This window comes from Theobroma cacao, chromosome 7 (assembly GCF_053813885.1).
Source record: "Theobroma cacao isolate CCN51 chromosome 7, ASM5381388v1, whole genome shotgun sequence".
NCBI lineage: Eukaryota > Viridiplantae > Streptophyta > Magnoliopsida > Malvales > Malvaceae > Theobroma > Theobroma cacao.
The window spans coordinates 34,842,500-34,851,924 of NC_142645.1; the positions used below are offsets into that span (position 1 = coordinate 34,842,500).

Here is a 9,425-nt window from a genome sequence, read left to right on the forward strand (position 1 = left end):
GGGTGAAGAATGTTTGTCGAGGCTTCGCGGTGGTTGTCACGGGCTCAATGGGGAGTTCCGGGTCGTGACATAAGTTAAAAATTACTATATAATAAATTGGTCAAACAAAATATAAATACAAAGATGGCATATATAAGAGAATCAATGACATATACTTAAGTTGTCCAAAGATAAAAATGAAAATTGTGAACATGGTAATACTCATGATAATCAATAAATAGATAAATAACTAAAATATTCAATGATGGAAAAATTAAAATGATAAATATGTTTAAAACACAAAATTTAAATATCTAGTTGTATAAAATATATATGGTAATAAATTTATAAGTATTATGAAACGGGAATAAGGTAGATAATAAAAAGAGAAAAATAGAATCAAAATATATATAATTACGAAATAGGATATCTTGCCATAGATTTTGAGTGAAAAGATAGTTTATATAGTAAATATATACACTCAAATAACATAGAGATATATATATATAATTCATAATATGCATAATTATAGAGGGAAACATAGAAAAAGAGAGTCCATAAGAAATAGCAAAGAAGACATAGGAGAACTTAGAAATAAATAAATAATAATGAATTCCATAAGCATAGCATATATCTTTATTGCATCATGCATGTCATGACATATAGATATTTTTGTTCACAAGCATAAGTCCTGATGATGGGATTTTCTGAAAATTTTGCGAATGCGAATTTCTCTCGAAAAGTTCCTTAGGTGAAAAGATGTCCCCGGGTCCCACCAATATGATGGGAGGGCTCAGGAAACATGTCACGACCCGGAACTCCCATCGAGCCCGTGACAACCGCCGCGACGTCTCAATTTACATTCATTACCCGGAATGTCAACCGAGACCCCGCAAGGCTTTAATATCAGCTTCTCATTTCCCCTGTGGGTAACTGTTTCCAAATACCACATTTTAAAAGATTTTAAACTGTTTCCAACTTAAACAAATGAAATATTAATTTTCGTCTCACAGGGGTATTTTTGTCATTTATCCCAAAAATCTCAAAAAAATCATCTAAAAATATAGTATGTAAGTGGAAAACACATATTTCTTAATCAAAAATAATTTTGGATGTCTAAAACATTCGTTTAAAATGGAATTATGACTGTTATAATAAAATAAAAATATTCAATAAAATATTCAATTTTCACATAAAACGATATTTTAAGAACACTGCATAAATAATTTTTTATAGCGTAAAAGCAAAATAAATTCTTACATACTGTAATACAGATAACCAAAGTATAGAATTTAATTTACAGTGACACGTGGGCCCACGAATGACCAAAAGTATCAAAAGAAATGAACCTACAGTCTTTGGATGTGGCAAGTTCAACTGTAATCCTTGCCGATATCAGTTATCTACAATCTATTCTGAACCTGAAATGGGTGGAAATGAGGGTGGTGAGATTATAAAATCCCAGTGAGTAAACAAACATCACTCAAAATATCTAAAGTCGAGTAAAAGGAGACTATTAAAACATTTCATCAAACTGTAATTTATCATCTTTCAACTTATTTCAACCAAATGAAATCAATTTATTTAAAGCAAGTAATCAGTATGGCTTATGAATTTCTTAAAAAGCTTGGCTCATGCCAAAAATTATTATCATACTCAGTTATTTGGGATACCTTGGCCGAGGGCTATCCCAACTGAGTCCGCCAAGGCTATTAGAAAGTCATGTTTTTATTTTGAAAACATAGCCATTCCTTGACGTTGGCCGAGTTCCCCTTCACGAGGTGGTTTGGCGTGAAGTGAACTCTAAAAGTTATACCTCAGGAGTTACCCTACTCGCCTCTCCAACCGAGGTAAAAATATAACAGGATTCCGTGCCCCTCTAATAGGCTAGTCCACAAAATCCAGCCCACTGCAGCAGGTCAAACCCACCATACAATAAAATTTTGATAGCATGACAGGGCTAATATATTACTACCCAGCCTGCAAGGGTAAAATAAAGCGATTCATATAATTCATAAAAACACAGCCCAGCCAGTCATGCCAATACAATAACATAAGCCATTAATTCAATTTTAAATTTACAACATATCAGTGGTCTCCAATTACTCTATTTTCAAAATCGTTATTTTGTTTCAAGACAATTTATAAAATATTTTCATTTAAACTCATTTTGTTTACAAAACATAAAAATTTACCATTTGAACTCATTTTCATAAAATTCACCAAAACCGAATAAAAACATACTTTAGATAATTAAAATGATGGTAAGGTTACTCACCGTGTCTAGAGTGAGGATTTTCGAAATACTCAGACTATTGGTCCTCGGGTGCAATTTCCTTGCCTTTATCAGAGGACTCACCACCTTGACATAGTACAAAATCGAGAAATTCACCACATTGGTACTAAATTGAAATTAAACTAATTTAGACTACTAATGCTTGATATGGAATGCAAAAATGTCTAAATTTTTGCCTAAATGCGGTGTTAGCCTATTTCGGTCTTTTACCTGATAAATTGATATACGCGTCCGTTTAAACTCCAAATTAATTTTTTTCAGTTTCTATACCTCAATTGCACCCAAATTGACTTAATGTCCCTCAGTGTGGTGCAAATTATAAGTCCCGATAACAAATTACGAAAATACCCCTAGTGGGTAAAAATTTGTATTTTTGCTCCAAAAATTTCCATTATTTTTCTAGGCTCATAATTCATCATTATTCATCATAATTCCTCAAATAACCATCAAGATCAGCAGCCAATATTCCCCTAGAAAATTCAGCATAATGGGTTTCAATGGGAGAAAATTATATTTCTAGCTTATTTTTGCTATATTTCAATATAACTTAACTAAAATCACTTAATTCAATTAAAATCAACCAAAAATCAAGCTCAAAACTCATCCATGGAGGTTTGGCCAGCATGGGTGTCCATACCCACTTTCTAATTTTGCATGGAAATGAGAAAAAAATGCATGGGTAGTGAAAATCACAAGGAAAATCAATGAAATTTACCTTTTTAATACTTGATTTCTTGATTTCTCTTGATTTTCCCCAAATTTTTCAGGTAGGATTCTTGTTTTTTTTTTCCCCTTTTCTCCCCTGGTTTGGACAGCTGAAGAAGATGAGAATTCCGGAATTTTTACCTTTTTAAAGGCTAAAATAATATAATATTATTTTATTCATTTTTTTAATGTTTTATTAATTCCTTAAATTCTAGCCATCCATTTGTTTCCAAATTTTCACCATACACTTGTCCCACATATCCATAGCTTAGGTAAAATTATCAGACTTATCCAAAGTCTTGGTGGAGTAATTTTTTGAAATTTACACTTTTACCCCCCGTAAAAGTCAAAAATTACATTTTTGCCCCAAAAATTGAAAAATTGCCCATAGACATATTTTTCATCCCTTATACTCATACCATTCTCCAATTTGTCAAATTTGATCTAAATTCTCTCAAAATCTCAAATTTTGTCCGCGGGTGGCAAAATTACGATTTTGCCCCTACACTCTAGAAATCACTGGAATTAAACTTTTTCACTGCCAAACCCTCAAATTATACTCCAATACTCAAATCATACTCCAATAAGTCAAATGGGGCTAAAAAAAATTCTTTTCTAAAAATTCCCATTGTGTCCTTGGGTGGCAAATGACTATTTTGCCCCTGGACAGTAAAAATTCTAGTTTGACTTCAAATTGATCCTCGAACTCCAAATCACCATATTAAACCATTCTGGGACTTTAATATTCTTAATTTCATTTTAAATTCTCTATTTGATCTAGTTCGAAACTTAAATTAACTTAATTGTACCATTTGGTACATTGTCGTCTTTTAACGATTTTTCTTTCAGGGCTTTCCAAGTATGCAAGCATATTGTCAATCATATGAATGACATGGAAAGTATTTTATAAGGTCGGGCTTGACAAAACATCTTTAATAAAAAAGCTTTTGCTCGTAATAGGTTTACATTCATAAAAACATAATTTTTTTTTAAAGTGTACGATAACCCCGATGATGGGATTTATTCATCAAATTTGCGAAGGCAAATTTCTTGAATAATTCTCTCAGTGAGAAAATATCCCCAGATCCCACCAGTATGATGGACAGAACAAAAAAATATCCTCAATAAAAGGTTATTCGTCCAACATCATTTAAATTTTATTTCATGCATTTCACGAATGCATCATGTGCACATCATACCCGTAAAGTCAAAATAAAATATTTTAATAGAAAACAAAATAAATGAATAATAACTAAGGAAACATAATAAATTTAAGGATTAAGGCCCCAATAGGATAATCTAAAATCAAAAGGTATCGTTCATGGAATGGGCGTCACGGGAGTGCTAATCATTCCCCGAGCGTAACCGCACTCCCGAACCTAATCCTAAAAAATGTAGACCAGTTTAAAATTCTCTCGACGGACTTGAAATCAATTTAAGATTTCATCGATTAGAATTGAGTCAATAGGTGGCCAATCACACCTAGGAAAAAAGATTGGTGGCGACTCCTAGTGTTTTCATCACGTCTAGCAGTTGGGTTCTCGGACCCGCACGTTACGACAGCAACGTGCATGATTATATTGCTTTTTATTATCTAAATTCTAAACTTTCTTTGGTAATTTTGATTGTTCCATTTGACAAACAAGTAAGCTTTATAAGTTGTTGCTAAATTTGAAAATAATTAAGAGATCAATTTCTTTATGCAGGTGAAATTCCACAACAGATTGGTAATCTAACACTTTTGAAAGTGCTTACTTTTTCCTATAATAAATTGACAGGTAATAAGTTACATTTCTTCTTATGTATGTTTAGCTTCTTTGCATAGCTGTAAATGTTGTAAATACTTAAATAATATTATTTACAAATCCTAATTGTTTAGCTCTTTGTTATATATATCTATATTACAAATTATAAAAATAGGAATGTGTGTAAAACTTTTATGATTAATTTTGTTATTTACTTATGGATCATTGGAACAAATCCAAATGACTTTTCTGATTTTGTGGCAGGTAAAATTCCACTTGAGATAGGCAACCTACCAACATTGGAAATTTTCAATTTGGGATCTAACAGCATCTCTGAACATATCCCTCCTCATATCTTTAATAGTTGAACTGTGACGGGCATTGCACTCGATTTCAATTATCTCTCAAGTTATTTTCCATGGAGTACAAGACTATGGCTTCCAAAACTTGAATGGCTTCTACTTGTTATAAATGAGTTCAATGGAACAATACCTTCGTCCATCTCCAATGCCTTTAAGCTAACAATGTTTGACTTGTCACATAATTCATTTTCTGGAGATATTCCCAATAACCTTAGAAATCTAAGAGATCTTCAAGTGCTTAACTTGCAAGATAATAATTTAGCTCACTCACCTTCATCCCCAAAATTGAGCTTTCTCCCTTCTTTAGCACATTACAAAGACTTGAGAATGTTGAATTTTTATGATAATCCATTCATTGATGGTAAACTTCCTATCTCGATAGGAAATCTCTCTATTTCTCTAGAAGAATTAGATGCTTCACATTGCAACATTCGAGGCAACATTCCAAGAGAGATTGGCAACCTAATCAATTTGATCAACTTGTATATAGCTAACAACGTACTGATTGGAACTATTCCCACCACAATCAAAAGATTAGAAAAGTTGCAACGTCTCTCTCTTGAAGACAATACATTAGAAGGATCCATTCAGTTCGAGTTATGTCATTTGCAGAATTTAGGTTACTTGTATCTCATTGGTAACAAATTATCTGGACCAATACTAGAATGCTTGGGTGATCTCGTTTCTCTTAGGCATCTATATTTGGGCTTCAATGAGTTTGCAAACTCAATACCCTCAACCTTCACAAGGCTTATAGATATCTTGCAACCAAATTTATCTTCCAATTTTCTTAGCGGGGCTCTCCCAATTGATATTGGAAAATGGGAGGTTGTTACTAGTATTGATTTTTCCAAAAATCAATTATTAAGTGAAATTTCGAATAGCATTGGTGATCTTGAAAACCTAACTTATCTTTCATTATCCGGTAACAGAATGTATGGGTCTATACTAGAGTTATTTGGTGGGCTGAAAGGATTGGAATTCTTGGATCTATCAAGGAATAATTTCTTTGGAATTATTCCAAAGTCCTTGCAAAAACTCTTGCATCTCAAGTATTTGAATGTCTCATACAATAGACTGTACGGAGAAATTCCTAACGGAGGACCCTTTGCCAACTACTTAATTCAATCATTTATAGGGAATAAAGTGCTGTGTCGTGCACCTCGATTGCAACTCCCACCATGCACAAGTAATTATGCTAAACATTCAAGAAAAGCTACTAAGCTTATAGAATTTATTCTATTTCCAGTTGGCTCAACACTATTAATTCTAGCCTTAATTGTCTTTTCTTCCAAAGCCGAAGAAAGCATTCAATGCAAAAAATTGGTCGAGAAAATTCGATTGGTTTAGCAATTTGGAGAAGAATTTCATACCAAGAGCTTCATCAAGCCACAAATGGATTTTGTGAAAGCAAATTACTTGGTGCGGGGAGTTTTGGCTCGGTATACCAAGGTACGTTTTCAGATGGACTGAACATAGTGATAAAAGTCTTTAATTTGGAGGTAAAAGGATCATTTAAAAGCTTTGGCGTTGAATGTGACTTCTTGTGCAACATTCGCCACGGCAGTTTAGTCACAATCATCAGTAATTACTGCAATGTTGATTTTAAAGCCTTGATACTTGAGTTCATGCCTAATGGAAGCCTAGAGAAGTGGTTGTATTCTCATAACTACTTTCCTGATATCTTTCATAGGTTGAACATTATGATTGATGTGGCATCTCCATTTGATTACTTCTATCACGGTTAGGCAATCTCTATGGCCTATTGTGATTTAAAACCTAACAATGTTCTATTTGATGAAGATATGGTTGCACATTTAGGTGATTTTGGCATTGCAAAGCTGTTAGGTGAAAAAGATTCAAAGGTACAAACCATAACACTAGCAACAATTGGGTATATGGCATCAGGTAATACTTAAACTTTAGACTTTTTTCTATCCATTATGATAATTCATGTAAAATCGTTGCATACTTTGATTATGGTTTTAATCACTTACATGTAGAATACGAAACACAAGGAGTTGTTTCCATAAAAAGCGCTGCGTACAGTTTTGGTATTCTTCTAATTGAAACCTTAACAAGAAAAAAGCCCACAGATGAAATGTTTGTTGGAGAAATGAGCTTAAAACATTGGGTGATTGAGTCATTACCATCTGCATTAACTCAAGTTGTAAATGCCAATTTTTTAATTAGTACCAAGGAGCAAGAACATTTTGCAATAAAGGATTGTGCATTGTCTAGTTTGCAATTAGCGTTAGAATGTTCAAAAGAGTTGCCAAAAAAGGGGATTGACATGAAAAACGTTGTTGCTACGCTGAAGAAGATCAAAATCAAGTTTTTGAAGGATTTGAATAGGCAGGCTTGATGAAAATACCATCATGTTGATGACATTTCCATTGGACTCCTTTGAATCCCAAATCGAGAAAATGAAGTTTGAGTGTAGGTTCAATGTATCGATATCAAGATGCTTTAACCTAGTAATTGGTTGTTTCCTTTTTCTTTATTTTGGAGGTGAGTGCCTGTATTGATTTCCTTTTCTTCACAAGCCGATTGCTTTAAGATGTTATCTTCTTCTTCTTTTTTATAGATTTTAAGATGTTATCTTTAATTTATTGAACTTTTAGAATTTTCTTTTTTATTATTATTATTTTGAAATGTGGTTGATTTATTATCTTGTAGCTAGAATGCCATGGTGAGTCTTGAACCATGGAGGTAGAAGATTCATGTTGGCATACAGCACTAGCTTTGTAAATACAACAATGTTCGAATCAAAAACAAAAAGGATAATCTGCTTATCAAGCTCAAAGCAATATGAATCCAAAAAGGGAGCCCCTAACCTACATTAATAGCACCTAGGGAAAAACAACCAAAACTATACAAAAGCTATACCAACTTGAAATGATCCAAAAAAATAGCAAAGATAATCTAGTGTAGCATCAAACATCCTCGAAAACTTCTTACTCTCCCCAGCATGAAAGACAATCGCAAAGGATGCCCGAAGAACATCAGCACCAAAAGACCCCTCAGCACACCGAAGTAGGCAATATCTCTCAAGGGTTGAGAGCAACACAAAGGGTCAAGCTCTAGATCGGCAACAACTAACCAACAATGTCCGTTAGCCAACCAAGCACCCTAAGACTTAAAAACCAAGTCAAGCCAAAACAAAACACCTTCGAATTAAGAACCATAAGTCTTCTTCCTTGCTTGGCACGAATTAATCAGCTGACACAAGGATGCAAAGAATATCATAAACGAACCATTTCAATCCTTTGCTTGTCTACCCCTCCAACCAACACCAACCTCTTCAACAACCCCACACAAGGAACAAGAGACAGTAACAAAAGGACTCAAACAATCTGAAACACAGAGCAGCACAGACAGCATCGGCAAAGACATCCACAGAAGACATCCTTCTTACCCCCCACCTTATCCATTCTGCTCCTCGCATTTTAAAACAAGAACATCCAAAAACAGATCAACCAAAAAAAGGATAAAAAAAAAACACCTTGACGCCTTCCCCCAAGACCAACTATACCCTCTGTCCACAACAATCCCTCTTTCATACAAACGAGATCTAACTTGCCAGCCACAACATCTCATAAAGAGGCCACCACTGCAAAACACAACCACCCACAAAAAACATAGAGGACCTGCAACTCACAACAGGAGGCAAGGTGGCAGAAGATACTAAGAAACGGAATGACTAACTCATGAAAGTCAAGTCATTCATTGGACTAGTTATTTTTTTTCCCAATCTTCTCTCTTTTTTCCTATTTTTTACTTCTTTATTTTTTCTCTCCTTTTTCCTTTTATTCTTATCTTTCTTTCTTTTTTTTCTCTCTCTTTTTTCTTTTTTTCTTTCTCATCTCTCTCTTTTTTCTTAAAAAATAAATACAATCACTACCCTTCATACTAAGTGCCCGTTTGGCCTAGCTTATATTTAGCTTATCTACTACATAAGAGTAAAAGTTGGGCCAAACAGGATTTTGTAAAAAGCTCTTAAAAAACTTTTTTTCAAAAAATAAAATTTTAAAAAAAGAGCTTTAAAAAAAAGCTCCAAGTAAGAGCTTTCTCTTCTCTTTTTTTTTTTAAAAAAAATATGTCAGCTTATTAGAAAAGCTATTTTTTCCCAAAAAGATTCTCTCTGTCAAAAAATACTCCCTCTTTCTCTTCCTATTGATCTCCCTCTCCTCTCTCCCTTTCTGCAAATCAAGGTTTTTTTTGTTCTTACAAAAATTAAGAGGAACAAAAACCAAAAAATCAGAACTGCATTCAAGTATTATTTCTTTTTTTATTTTTAAGTTTTGCTTTTCATTTTAATTTTTATCATTCTTTTTT

At 33.4% G+C, this 9,425-nt stretch overlaps 1 pseudogene; it reads left to right on the plus strand.

Moving 5' to 3' along the window:
- Positions 1-7,528, plus strand: part of LOC18594883 (uncharacterized) — a 42,226-nt pseudogene extending 34,698 nt beyond the window's left edge.
- Positions 7,529-9,425: the final 1,897 nt, after the last annotated feature.